Source organism: Caretta caretta, chromosome 3, assembly GCF_965140235.1.
Source record: "Caretta caretta isolate rCarCar2 chromosome 3, rCarCar1.hap1, whole genome shotgun sequence".
Taxonomy (NCBI): domain Eukaryota; kingdom Metazoa; phylum Chordata; order Testudines; family Cheloniidae; genus Caretta; species Caretta caretta.
Window position 1 is genome coordinate 46,179,609 of NC_134208.1, and position 14,628 is coordinate 46,194,236.

Consider the following 14,628-nt stretch of genomic DNA (forward strand, 5'->3'; position numbering starts at 1 on the left):
AGTCATAATTTCATAAGCATAAGCATAGCACCACAACAGCAATGTGCACATGAATAAAAAAAGTTCTTTTTTCTTGGGTGAAATCATTATTATTTCTGAGAGAGAAGATAAATCTGAAAAGTATCAGCTGGATCCTCAGCTGGTGGAAACTGTCATAGCTTCATTATCTTCAATGGAGTTACTTTGATTTACACCAGCTAAGGATCAGATGCAGCATGCTGAGTGGTGAAATATATAGCATAATAATGTGTTAGGCAGTTTGTCCAGAAACTGGAATAGGGAACTGGGAGCCATTATTTTATTATTATTGGCTATGCAAGTGACTAGATCTTGGAGAGGTGCCTCAGTTTACCCATCTAAGAGATTCGTTTGATAATACCTCACAGGAGTGTTATGAGGCTTGGTGAACATTTGTAAAGCATGTTGAGATCCATGGATGAAAGGTGCCATAAGCAGTATATTCAAAGTATTACTCCCCAATAAGTAAATCAGAACATATCAATGGTAAAACAATAGGGAATTGCAGAGTACTGTGATCAGATATTCAGAGCAAAATACATGCAAAAAGACACTAAACATGACACATGGGATTTAACATTAATTGCTTAGCAATTTGAATTAGCAGTTTAATTCTTAATAGGCAACTAAGTCATTTTTGCTCCAGAAAAGATGTTATCAGAATGAGCTTATTCCGGGAAAAGCTGCTTTACTACATAGAACATACAAAAGGTTATAGAAAACATCAGGTCTTCATATACTCTCATATTTATACCACGAGGGCTAGTATAGTCACTGCTGCAGACAGGGACAGTAACATTAGAACAGACAATGTAAAATGTGAGTTGCATTGGAAAGCTGTGTTGAATTTATGAAACAAATTACCCTTGAATATTAAATGACCTGTTATATAATTCAGAAAGACAGTCCAAATCTTTTTTCAATTACTTTTCAAAATGAACTGGCTTGAAAATTGATTTTTAATTCCTTTCTTCATTAGAATTAATCATTAACAATTTGTAGTGGAGCATTTTCCTTTTATATTGGTTTGCCAAAGAAAAAAGCATAAATTAAATATTACTTTAAAATTCAGTGAATGACAAACGATGGCTGATTAATACAGAAAAAAAAGACAGTTGCAGAGAATCATGTTTGTACAGTTAGGTGTTGGTATAGACTGAAATACTGCAAAACTTCTAGTAATTGAATTGCATGGTGGCTTTCAAATTATTTTGATTGCTATTTGTTTATCTTCTTATATCAACTTTACAAAAATCTAAATTTTACTCTATGGTAAATAATTCCCACCCCCCCTTTTTTTTTCTTTTAAAAAAAAAGCAATCCTCTTAACCAGCCACCAGCTAGGACTTCAATGGCATATCTTACCTCCTTAACTTCTTATGTGGATGAAACTGATGTAGTGTCATCTGAATGAAGAGCTTTTTTGAGGGCAGAGCACTCAGGCTTCAATCACTTCCTAAGTCTCAGTAGCTGTACTCTATTCCATGATCAGATACTATATGCTAATGTGCGCTGGCTGCTATCCAATCAAAACTTAGATGTTCACAGTCAGCGACAGGTAAGAAAACTTGTAAAGAGTCCTATATATTGACTCATTTACAGCATTAGTAGGATGGGAGGTTGGGGTCTGACTTGCAGCTCATATTGTCCCTCACATAAATTGTACCACATTCCCTTAAATAGTCAGGTAGTCAGCCTGCTTTTGTGTGTGATAGAATGCCAACAGTAAGGTAGCAAAATATGCACATGACAAAGTTATTCAGGTTAGTCGAGACCAGAGAGGATTGTGCTGAAGTTCAGGGGAAGGTGAATGGGTAACACAATGGCAAATGAAGTTTAATGTTGCTAAATATAAAGTAATTCACACTGCAGGGAAATATCTAAATATTTACTACACACACCTTACAGGGTTCTAAATTAACTGTATCAGCTCTGGAAAGGGACTAGAGGATCACTGTGAACAGCTCGGTGATGACGTCTGTTCAACAGTCAAGAAAGCAAACAAGATGTGAGAATACATAAGGAATGGGGTGGAGAATAATACAGAAAATATTATAATGCCATTATATAAACTAATGCTGTGGTCTCATCTACTGTGCAGTACTGGCCTCATCTCAAAAAGGACGTTGTATAATGAGGAGGGGTTCAGAGAAAGGCAATAAAACAAATAGGGGCACGGGAAAACTCTCTTCATAAGAGATTGAAAAGACTGGGATTGTTTACTTCAGGAAGGAGATGAATAAGAGGGGATAAAATAAAAATGTATAAAATAGTGAAAAGTAAAGAGAAGTTAGAACAGAACTTCCTGGTCTCTCTTACAACTCAAGAACAAGAGGACATTCAATTAAATTAAACACGATAAATTCAAAAATTGAGAAAAGGAAATCCTTTTTCACGCAATTCATAATTAGACTGGAACTCATTGCTACAGGATGTTGTTGAGGTGGAAAACTTAGCAAGATTTAAAAAGGGAATAAATATTTATATGGATAACAATAACCAGTGTTATAATAGTTAATGTGAATATCTGTGGAACATCTAAGACATCTAACAGACATTTTGGAAGAAATATTTAAACCTCATCCTTCAGGGTTTAAGCCAATCTTTAACTCCTAAGGGGACTAGGAGCGTTCTTGTATCTGCCTCTGAACTATCTGGCCACTGTTGGAGAGAAGGTAGTGGCTTAGATGGACCTTGAGTCTGATTCAGTCGGGCAATTCCTATATTACTACATATTACACTAATTCAATGCAATTTATGTTTCATTGTTTGGAAGGACACTCTTTAAAACCATAGCCACAGCAAATCTCATGTGCTCTCCTTTGATATTTCTTCTGTTATGAGAAATCACAGGTAGGTGAAAAAAATCTGGAGCCTGGAATGCTTTTGGCAGGAAGATCACAGTTCATTGAAACACCATGTAATATTGCTAAATAGCAATATCAGAAACCAGTGTAACTTTCTGTAGAGGTTGACTGCTGGTGTCTTTTGTTCAGGTGCCAGACTGTGATGAAACCCAATAGCTGATCACAGGAATGCATGGATGTAAGCTATTACACAGTTTTCAGACGATCAAACTCCTTCATTTATATTGACTTACTGCCCTGTGAAGAAGCTACTCTTGTCAGCACTATCATCAGCCTTCCTTATTCCATTTTTGATGTAATCTTTCAGCTGGTGCCAGTACTTAACTGATCTCAAGTGTGGCCATTGGCCCTTTAAATGGACACTGATTAGTGCTATATTACACACCATATGGTTTGTGCCAAATGGAAATTGTATTGGTTTGGACAAGACAAGACATGCAGTTAACTGTTCTATTTTAGCTTGTACGTGACACCTCATATGGATGTTGTCATTTTTATTCTACTTACTGCAACATGAGGGGCAGCTGAAGGAATGAAGCGAGACCACATTAAAAATCCAACTAACTTTAATGGGGCCACAGCCCTCACACAGCAGTATCTGCCTCCCCTAGGGCCAGTGATAGGAAGCACAACCCACCACAAGAACACTTTCCACCCAGTCTCTGAGTAAAGATAAAGGGGGAAAATAGGAGTGATGTCATGATAGAGGGTCTACTACCGACAACCAAATCAGGAAGAGGTGCAGGGTGAGGCATTTCTAGAACAAATAACAGAAATACTGAAAACACAAGAGTTGGTAGCAGTGGGGGACTTTAACTACCCAGATATCTTTTGGGAAACTAATACAACAAAACACAAAGTGTCCAATAAGTTATTGGAATGTATTGGAGGCAACTTTTTGTTTCAGGAAGTGGAAGAAGTAACCATTTTAGACTTTAGACATTTTAGACAGCCATTTTAGACTTGATTCTGATCAACAGGAGGGAATTAAAGGCAAATGTGAAACTGGAAGGCAATTTCGGTGAAAATGATCATGAAATAATAGATTTAATGAGTCCAAGGAAACTAGGAGAATAAGAACAACAGACTTAAAAAAAAATTCCTGAAACAACTAGGACATTAGGAAAAGCTTCCTAGCTGTCAGAGTGGTTAAGCACTGGAATAAATTGCCTAGGGAGGTGGTGGAATCTCCATCATTGGTGATTTTTAAGAGCAGGTTGGACAAACACCTGTCAGGGATGGTCTAGATAATACTTAGTCCTGCCTTGAGTGCATGGGACTGGACTAGAGGACCTCTTGAGGTCCATTCCAGTTCTGTGATTCTATGATGGTGATGACGCTGTTATCAGTTACCTCAGTGGAGCCCCAGCCCTTGCCAAGCTTGACTTCAGCAGTGGATCACAACAGCTGAAGCTTAGACCAAAATCGAGATATATCATCACATTTTCAACCCACACTGCTGCTTTGATATGTAAACCTCAGCTTCAGCATAAACTCTGCGGCTGAACTGTTCCAGAACATAATACAGTAGGTTCTACAAGACATCTCTGGAGTCAAAAATTTCAGCAATGACAACCCAATAGATGGGATTAGTTGTCAGGCTTCTGACTAATCACTTATGTGAGAGAGCCCCTAAATCAAGCTAAATAGGAGTTCCTAAAAAAAAATCTCATTTGAATTTTTGGCCATGTCTTTTCTGCAGGTTGACAAGAAAACAGACAACAAAAGACTGTCAGAACCACAAAACATCCTCTTCAGATGCCTGTGGATTCTCTATGCACAGCTCACCTACTTGCACTGTGTGCTGGAGATAAGGCTTGGTCTAAACCAGGATAATATAGTAAGCATGTGAATGCTGAAGAGGCAACGCTTTACGGGATGTGTGTAACAACAAACAAAATCAGCATGTATAGTCATAAACATACAATATACACCTTGAAAATAAGGCACAAGACGGAGAGCCAAAACTTTAAATAGAGCCATTTAATGCTTTTGAAGAAAATATAATGTGCCATATGGTGACAGTAGTGAGATTATAAAACTAGTGAGCTTAGCCTAATTACTTTTAAATGAAACAACTGACTATTTATGGAAAAATATTCTTACTTTGATTAATAATAAAATTAAATCATACCACTAACTGTAGGTGTAGCTGACTGTGGCCATGGATAGTACACTTACTCGAGGTCTCTGATTGCTTTAGTGCTTTGTTGGCACAGTAGATGGCGCCAGAGACATTTTCTCTAGCTTTCTGTAGCTGGCTGGTGAATTTGCTGTCAGTAGGTGGTGGGGGGTGGTGTGTTCCGGGTCAGTGTATCTAAAAAAATCTGTGCCTGGAGTATATTTCTCAGTGAAAATGCCACCCAGTGCTTTTCATGTAATGTTACTGATCAAAACAATGCCTCAGCCGTTCATCCCCATCACTTGTCCTTTGCTAAAATTCAAGTCACTGTCACGGAATTAAAATGGGGGTTCTGCCTGAGATGGCAGACAAATTAAAAAAACACCAGCTAAGGCCCTGATCCTGATAAGACATAAACATGCAGGTTAGCCCATTGACCTCAGGGAGCCTATTCCCATGTTTAAAGTTGCTCGTGTGGAAGTGGTGAATCAGGGTCTAATGGTGGAACAAATTGCAACGACTCTGGCTACATTGTCCTCTTCTATTCCTTAGACTCTAAAGTCGTCCTATAAAGGTCATTTCAGAGTTCAGTTTTTTAGTTCTTTTTTATTTTATGTGCACTTTTAATTAGTCTGAGGCCTTAGCGTGCTATGGTGATGGAGGCCACAAGTAAAAGCCTGACCCCATTGAAGTCAATGGCTGGAGATGGGATCTGGATGGGCTCTGAGGGCTCTGAGGTGTCACTGACTGTCTCTCTCTCTCTCTCAGGTGCTTGGCTGGCTGGTTCTTCCTCACATGCTGAGGGTCTAACTGAGTGCCATACCTGGGGTCAAGAAGGAATTTCCCCCCAGGTCAGGTTGCTAGTGACATTAGGTTTTCTTCCACTTTCCTGTGTAGTATGGATTGCAGGTCACTTGCTGCGATTAATTGGGTAAATCTCACTCAATCTTTCCCTTTCTTTATCTGTGGCACCTAATAATCTTGTCTTTTGTGGGCTTGTAATTCTTTGGTCTAATTTTGGTCGTTCGGTTTTGTGTGTGGGTGATGAGTGGTGCTGGTGGCCTGTGATATACAGGGAGTCAGACTAGAAGATCTGGTGGGCCCTTCTGGCCTTAAACGCTATGACTTCAATGGGGCCCAGATGTCACCCCTTAGCTGTTATTGATATTTAAATAATTATATGAAATCTTCCACATTTTCAATTTTCCACATGTCCTATTGATCATGCCTAAGATTTTTATTGTTATTTTTCTCTGATTTAACTCCTTCTTTCTCCTGCTATTAGAGGGATCTATTTAGGCCCTGATCCTGCAATGTAGTCTGTGTGGGTGGATCCATCATGCAAATGAAGCCACAGAGAGGGCAATAGCCACTGAACAAATTACCAAGGAATGTGATAAATTCTCCACCACTTGGAGTCTTGACATTGAAGTTAATGTTTTTTCTAAAAGTTATCCTTCAGTTCAACTAGTTACTAGGCTAGATGCAGGTATCATTTGGTGAAATTGTATGGCCTGTAGGTACATCGATTGGTAAGGCTACGATATCATGGATCACACTGCAGGATGAGAGTCATAATTTTTAAAGTTGTTTTTACCTCAGCTGTTGTTTCCTGACTGTTTTCTTCTTTATTTAACACCATTTGAGTTAGTTTCTATCAAATTAAAATATTTTGATGATTAAAATTTTGTGTTTATTTTCTGTGTCAAAAATTGCCTTTTTGTACAAAATCTTAAAATGTACTTAAAAAAAATCACAGAAACCAGGACATTAAAATATTATCCGAGCTTCTGAGAGAGGGTTCTTACCTCACTGGGAGAGAAATGAATAACATAGAGAGTTGGGATGTACTTTCATAGTCTATTTTTTTTCATAGTACATACACAGGTTCCTATTCACCTTGAACAAAGAGGTTAAATATATCTATAAAGATACAAACAGGTAATTCCACATTCAGAAGTCCAGCTAAAACACAGCTGTGTCCCCAGACCTTCAGCTAGGAGCATTTTCTCTGGCTCCTGAATAACCATGCTGTCCTAATTCTAGTCAGGAACAACCCCCATCCCGTCCCTAGTCACACCTCCCCCACAAAGTGACCCATTCTGTGCTCAGTATTAATTGAATATAGTTTAGTCTTTTGGATCTGGGTGTGCTGGTCTCTATTCTGACCAGCAATTTACCCTTTTGATTTTAGTGATCTTCCCACTTAGGAATGCAGCTGCTAAATTGACAAGAGGTTATATAAATGCCTAGATTTAAGATAGATGCAGGCTAGAGATTCTCTTATAAATTCCCTCAGTGGACTCGCCCTGCATAAAGAAAATGGTTTGTAGTGTAGATTCAGCAGTGCATATTTTTGACACATGTGAGTTCAAGTATGTGTTCCCTTGTTAACCAGCTAAATTACTTAAGTGATCTCCAACAGATGTTTCACAGAACGAGAAAGCATGTTTAAGTGAACAGGAGATGGAATATTGTCCACTAAGATTTAGAACTGGTCCTACAACTTTTCTTAAGAAATGTGAGAAAAGTGTCTGTTGGGAGCTAGTTCTCTGCTGAAGAAGCTAGCAAGTAGTACATGGATGAGCAGTGCTGTTGTAAAAGAGGGATTGAGACATTAGGTGTTATTGGAGCAATTTTTTTTTTAAAACTGTAAGACTTTGTGTGTTTAGAGTTTGTGTAAAAGGACTCTGGTCAGATATTACCATAGCAACCACACCATAAAACATCTTCTAACACTTATTAATCACATGACAAGAAAAGCTAAGCAGAAATGTTACTTGGAATTCAGAAGTTAAATGACAGGTTTCAGAGTAACAGCCGTGTTAGTCTGTATTCGCAAAAAGAAAAGCAGTACTTGTGGCACCTTAGAGACTAACCAATTTATTTGAGCATGAGCTTTCGTATTCATTCTGGGAAATGCATTCAGCAGAGTCCTTGAAAAGGAAAGATGTTGATTAAAAAGTCTCTGGCTGGAACCAAAAGGCTTTCTTGGGGAAAAGACTCAATCCACAGTTGGATTTTGGATCAACATTTCTTGTTAAGAGTAATCCTGCTGTTTAGACAAACAGGACAACCACATAAAGGGCGAAGAATATGGAAAACATTGGTCTCATTGATGTTTGCTTTATTCACGTGCAAGCAGCATATGGTAAGCAGAGAGGTGAGCGATGAACAATCACTATCCATCTTAAACAAACTCAGTTCAGGCAGTTCCTTTGACTTCATTTTATGTTTGTTGTTCCTTATAATTTTACATGGTGGGTTCACAAATACAAATGACTTCCTACTCACCTTTATTCACTTTGGCTAAACGCAGCATGTAAATGCCTTAGCTCGGTTAAAAATGAGGTAGGGACTCAGCTACCATCTTCTCTTTCTTTAATTGGTGCTAGCTCTACAACAACGTATGAGCTGGAGCCTTGTAGCTGTTTATACACTGGAGAGATATCAGTCTGCTTGAGGATGGTCACCAGTTTTCACAACAGCAATACAGAAAGCAGCATGTTGCCATTTTCAAAGCTGGTAGGCGATATCAGAATGCAGACATGCCAACACAGCATCTAAAGCCAGGGAACACTTCTTCAACTTAGCTTTCCACCAGTACATGCAATTTCACACCAGGATGAGGAGAAAGAGGCAATGATTCCTATGCGTAGAGTTGAGGCACCTAACTGCCTTTGCTCAGCAGAATTGCACCTCCCAGCATGTCTCCAAACGAAGTATCTGAGCACATGTGTGTGGGGCTCTTGCGTGAGAACTGAAACAGAGTGATGTTTTTCCAGTTCTGCTTCAGATATTTTGGGGGAAGCGTCTTCTTTTTCTTCAATGCTGTGTTATCTTTCCGAAGTGCCCTGGTATGGGGAAACACGTGTGGTTACAAGATGAAAAAATTCAGACCAGAGTCTCATAAACCAATGTGGTGCTAAGGCTCTCACTAATACCTTTACTAAGAAAACAAACACTGTGCATCTAGGTTGTACATTCTACTATTGGCCTCAATGGCAACATACCAAACTGAGCCCTTTTTAAAGTCCCAAGGCAGACAAAGGGTGGGAGGGAAAATAGGCATAGACAGGTGAAGGTGGTTGTCTGAGGCAAGTTCAGCAGCAAAGCCAGGAAGAGAACTCAGGTATCCCGCATCCCACACTATGCCCTATCCACTGGACCATACTGTCTCTCTAACTTTACTCACAACCCAAGCCTTTAGCTGTTCTTTCAGTCTGTTTTGTTTATTTTAACCATTCCTTAAGATATTTCCATCACTCTAGATGATTTGTTGAGAAATTTCTCTTGCCTTTGAGCCTTTGTGTTTTAAGTGATTTTTAAGTTTGTCATTTTAATCCTGACTTTCATCAACATCTTTATATGCCTACCCTCCATGTAACATTTTCTTTTCTTTTGATTCCTTTATAGAGACAAAGGAATCAAGATTCTCTCTCATGACCAGAAGTTGGTCCAATAAAAGGTATTATCTCACCCACCTTGTCTCTCTAATGTCCTGGGACCCACACAGCTACAACAATACTGCATACAACAATGGAAGATTCTCTTATTGTTGATTATCCGTTAAACAGATTTGTACATCATACAGCGTTCCAGGCAGAACAACAACACAGATCCATTCACTCAGCCCCTGCTCACGGGGATTAGGGCCTTGTCATTAGAAGACAATAAAAAGAAATAATTAGCAGCCTTTTTTATGGCCTCTGACAGAATAGAAGTGTGATGCATCCCAGGACAGAAAAGAAGTTGCATTCTGCTCAATACAGAAGTTGCAGACATTTGAAGTCAAGTACCTTTAAAGACTTTCTAGTTCAGAGAGAATCATATAATTAGACTGGCATGTTTATTATTCAATGATTATTATTATTATTCAGCAGCAAAACTACTGGATCACAAAGGCAAGTACTCACCTAACTCCGCAGAATCCCCAAGACGTAGAACAAAAGATCCCCATGAGCCAAGCAGGCCCATGCATCCTTCCAGGCAAGAGTTCATATGGCCTTGCCTCCCTTGATAAGGGAGTAGAGCCATCCTACATGTGAAGCAAATCTCAAGTCATTACCTGCTAAACCGCCAAAATGTTTTCTCTGCATTATAATGCTACAGCTCCTCCAGACATCCTAGAAGCACTGTACACAAGCGTTAGTTTTCTGTTTTGTTTATGATTTCATCTTAATGACTTGCCTTGCCTTCTATTTTAAAGTTGATCTCTCTATTTGAACTGAACACTGTGGAACAGAGTACACAAGGATGTAATCTATTGCTTATTAATAAATGTTTATATTTTGATAACACCTGGAGTCCTAAACCAGTTTGGGCTGCATTGTGCGAGGCGCTGTACAAACATATAATAACTAACAGTCACTGCCCCAAAGAGCTAGCAGTCTAAAAGATAAGACATATTAGGGGGATGAGACAATCAACTCTGCTGGGGTGAGGGCAGGAGTGATGGGGTAGCAAAAATTATAATGTAGTGTATAATGCTTAATGAGTCAGTAGCACTGACCACACAGATCTTTACCATTATCAGGTTGCAGTTTTCTGTATCCATTATGGCACAGGTGAGCTGTGAAGAGGGACTTGAAGACAAGAGGGTCGTTTTAACAGATTTTAACTGGAAGTTCTTCCTGCTTGTAAGGGGCAGGACATGAAAAAGCCTGGAAGCGCTCAAAGATGCGGAGAACTGGATGATCCAAGCTGGCATCATCAGCTGACAACGGTGGGAGTTGATCTTGTGATAAGGTATTCGGGGGGATAGGTACAGCAGGCTGGATTGTGAAGGACTTTAAAAGTAAAGAGAAGCCTGTTTGAAAATAAATGTATCAACTAAAATGAAAAAAACATGTATGGAGCTGGGAATTCATGTACCCTATGGCCCACACTTAAAGAGGAGACCCATGCAGGAATGTTATTATAGTAATGAGTACATAGGAACAAGGTACAAAGGCACCTGGGAGTCTGACTGGTGGAGCCAGGGAGGCACAGAGGCCATGACCGCCACCCCAGAGAAGCATGCACATCTTTGAGAAGGCAAAGCCAAAAGCAGCAGCATGCTGCAGTCAAATTATTTGTTCAGCTCCCAAGCAAAGTTCACTTCAGCCAAGGGGAAGAATATGTGGGCAGCCTAAAATAATGGAAATCAGAAAAACCACTTGAAGATTGTAACTTAAGCCCAGCGGACTGTGTTCAGACAGCCTGTAATCAGGGCTCAAAGGCCTGGGTCTGAGAACAGAGCAGGGAGTGAACAATCCTCTCAGGAGTAGAGACTGCATTTGAAGCACTAAAAACTGAGAGCAGGAGCTGTTTTATGACAGCCTTTGCTTTTTGATTAGTTGTTCAGCTCAAGATGGGAGCAAGTCAAATATTGTACTGTTACACCTTGATCTCTTGGCTGTAACATGAAACACTCCTTACAAGGTCTACGTTTCAAACTGTTTAAAGGTGATGTTCATTTACCTCTCTCTCATGTTCACTCGCAGGCCTGTCTCTCCCCTTCCTCCCAGCCCAGAATCAGGCTCCCATTTTACCATCTGAGCACTGCCCCAATGCAGTGCTGATCTCTGGCACAGGGAACATAAGGAAGCATGGATGCTGACCAGTCTGGGACAGTAGCCACCTGCACATGGTGCTGGTAGAACAGAGCTGCCTGCCTATCTCTGCACTACTCAGAGTCAGACTTGACTCTACATGGACCTGATTGTATGTAGAGGGGAAGGCTGCATTGAGGTCTTGTGCAAGAAAAGGAGGAGAGTTCATAAGAAGGCTTGGGGGGTGGGAGGGGGAAGAAAGGGTAGTGACATGGAATTGGCAGGTCCTTGATATTCATGAGCTGAGCCAACTTGCTGTCAGCTTTACCAACTCAGCTGGCTGGCAACTGCTTCAGGAAGCCAGAGTCTACGGCGGTTTGTAAAAACCTGGATGAAGCTCTGATTTTTGTAAAACTGGTGCTGAAAACTGGGACAACATTGCCACTTCAGGGACCCTAAATAGATCCATCATCATAGGGGCAGAGGGGATTGCTACAGTGTCACAGTAGCAGATGGACTGAAAAGGCATCATCCATGTTTTTTTACTTACTACTATCAGGACCCACGTTACCTTGGGGAAGCCACTAAATCCACCAGGACATTCCTAGTAAGCCAACTACTAGAAGAGTGATAGAACAGCTTAACAGAGTCCTGAAGATGCAGGAGGAAGGAATCAGAGTGGCGCCATTAAGGAGCTAGAAGTGGGAGGCTAACAGACTAAAGATGGTCAGAAGGCAAGTGAGGAGAGGCAGCATCTGAAGATTTTGGGGTTGGGCTAGGGTTTGTTCTGTTGGACATGAGCAACCATTCTGGATTTGAATTCCAGTTTTAAAATGGCAGTAAAAGAATTAAGTAAAATTGGGTTAAAAGATGGAAATTAGTTCCATAATATGGCTACACCTGAAAGTTCACATGCTTCCTTAAAGTGATAGTAACTAGGGGGAGACAACAGGCCTGTTAATCAGTAATTGGAGGCTTATCTATAGCATAGTTCATCTCCTCCAAAGCTTGGCACTGGTAGGAGAGAGGGTGAGAATCAGTAGGAATGGAGCAGGGTTATCCTTTGGCTCCACAAGATTACACAATCCTCCTGTGCGCCCTCCCTCTCCCCCACAATCCTTCCCCCTGCCCTCTGTTCGTGGGAGAAATGGCCCTGGAAAAACTTTAAAATATTGGAAGTTATGGTTGGACCTCACACACAACTAACCTTCCAGGCTACTGCTAAGAGAGAGCAAGAGCCCAGCTCACCTCCCAGTACTGCTGTGGCTAAAAATTCTGCTATGACACTGCTGGGTGAAGGAGCTCCCCTGTCCTCCTTTCAAAATTACTTTTTGGGCTATGATTCATTCCAAAATAGGAAGGAACCATACCACTTTGAGAGCTGTCTGGAAGTGTGTCCGCAAACCGTGGTACTTACCCATCCAGCACAGTAACCGTGTTACATAGTCTATGAAAAAATGAACACGTTTCTACAATTTGCAGGAAAGATTTTAAGGACGTCAGCCATTTTAAGTGTTGTGAAAACACTTTCTATACAATTATAGGCAAATTTAACATAATGATGCTTTTACAGGGCTTGATCCAAAATCCAGTGGAGTTGCTGGAAAGACTCCCATTGACTTCAGTGGGTTGTGAAACAGACCTCAGTTCATTAAAAGGTAAGCTTGGAACACTGCTTTTACATAATTAGTTCTTTTGCTCTTATGTGAACCCCTGTAAAAGGCCAAGACATGATTTGATCTGGGCTCTTCAGTTTCACAGGACAAAAGAGTCAAGCCAGAGAGTCCTCTAAGTCTGCATCTTGCAGACCTCTTCATTTTCTAACAGGATTACATTATTTTTAGAATTCGTTCAGGCTCCGTATGACTTGATTTCTTCACATTGTACCATGAATGATTAACGTATAACCTTTCCCTCATGCTTAACTTGCATCTCAACAGCCAGAAATGTTATTACAGTTCTGCAACTGAATAACACTTCTGAGCCAATCATCAAGTACATTTGTCATCATTATTTTGATAGAATGTTGCTGCACTAACATGATTTGATCTTTCATCAGCCTCCAGGACAAAGGTTGCTTTGTAGGTGATTGCTCTAGTGTGGTAAACATCAAGCAATCTTTCCTGATACCTAAGACTCTGTGTCCATAAGGGATTTGACACACTGGCTTTTCAACAAATTATGAAGTAATATTTGCAAGAAGTCATTAAAATGCAAGGTCAAAAGCAGATTACATAAAAGAACTTTTCAGAGTAAACTCAGATCTCTCTCTCTCTCTTCCAGCAATTTCTAGTGGAGCTGGTCAGAAAACAGCTTTTATCTTATGAATAATTTTGACACAAATGGGGAAAATATACATATTGGGGAAAATATATATATAGACAAAGTTCCTCCTCTATCTTGGTGTGTCCTGCACTTTCTGGTGGATTTGCTTGCCTCAGGGGTTCACGGCAGCCCTCAGTTTGGCTGCTTTGGCTAGAGGCTCAAACCTGCAGTTCACTCAGCTAACCTCATCACTGGCCAGCATGGGGGAAACGGAGAACAATCTCCGCACCTAGTGGGTCGGGGACAGGACAGATCCCTTTCCAAATTAGACCTTCCCCTCTGGTGTGTCGCACAGACCAGGTCAACTCCTTCTGTGTCAGACAGGGGGAAACCCAGGCCCGCCCTCTACACCGGGTTCCAGCCCAGGGCCCTGTGGATAGCTGCTGTCTACAAAGTCTCCTGTATCAGCTGCATGACAGCTACAGCTACAACTCCCTGGGCTACTTCCCCATGGCCTCCCCCCAGCACCTTCTTTATCCTCATTGCAGGCCCTTCCCTCCTGAAGCCTCATAACACTTGTACTCCTCAGTCCTCCCACAGCACGCCTTCCACTAACTGATGGGAGATCCTTTTTAAACCAGGTGTCCTGATTAGCCAGCCATAATTGATTCTAGCAGGTTCCTGATTGCTCTAGGGAAGCCCCTGCTCTGATTACTCAGGGAAGAGAAAACTATTCATCCAGTGGCCAGTACATTTGCCTTATACCAGACTCCTGCACCCAACTGGTTAGGGTCTGTCACAATATCTTATCCAAATTCTCGAC

At 40.7% G+C, this 14,628-nt stretch overlaps 1 long non-coding RNA gene across 1 annotated transcript; it reads left to right on the forward strand.

Annotated features, from left to right (window-relative positions):
- The first annotated feature begins 4,540 nt into the window (after positions 1–4,540).
- On the forward strand, positions 4,541–6,703 carry LOC125635008 (uncharacterized). The gene is made up of 2 exons (XR_007356114.2): positions 4,541–4,725; positions 5,776–6,703. It is a non-coding gene; the product is annotated as an uncharacterized LOC125635008 (long non-coding RNA).
- The last annotated feature ends 7,925 nt before the right edge of the window (positions 6,704–14,628 follow it).